A 358-nucleotide genomic window follows, 5' to 3' on the forward strand; every position below is an offset into this window, starting at 1 on the left:
TGAGTTCTCTCCACCGCTGGAAAGCTGCTCCGATATTTACGCGGGTCCTACCTCTTGCCAGATCGTAACCCTTCTTTTTAATGTTTTGTTTCTCTGATATGTTCTGATATTTTCCTCTTTTTTATCTGCCATCTCTCTCTATCTATAGTCGATCTGCTAATATGCGTCCTGTGCACTCAAATTGAGTGCTCTCTTCTCTCTATCAGTACAAGAAACGCTCCCTTACTGCTGATTGGCTACAAGTGTGTATTGGGACTCGGTCAGACACTGCGGTCAAAGCGGTCAAAAAAAAATCACTTAGTCCACGTTTAAGTAGCGGCGGGCCGGGCCGCCACCACTTAGGCTAATTAGGCTAATG

The 358-nt window shown here is 45.5% G+C and overlaps 1 protein-coding gene across 2 annotated transcripts in view; it reads left to right on the forward strand.

Annotated features, from left to right (window-relative positions):
* Positions 1 to 358, forward strand: part of rxfp2a (relaxin family peptide receptor 2a) — a 54316-nt gene that overhangs the window by 21367 nt on the left and 32591 nt on the right. The window lies entirely within an intron of this gene.

The sequence above is a fragment of the Sinocyclocheilus rhinocerous genome, unplaced genomic scaffold (genome assembly GCF_001515625.1).
Source record: "Sinocyclocheilus rhinocerous isolate Xijiao unplaced genomic scaffold, SAMN03320098_v1.1 scaffold397, whole genome shotgun sequence".
In the NCBI taxonomy this organism is placed as follows: Eukaryota; Metazoa; Chordata; class Actinopteri; order Cypriniformes; family Cyprinidae; genus Sinocyclocheilus; species Sinocyclocheilus rhinocerous.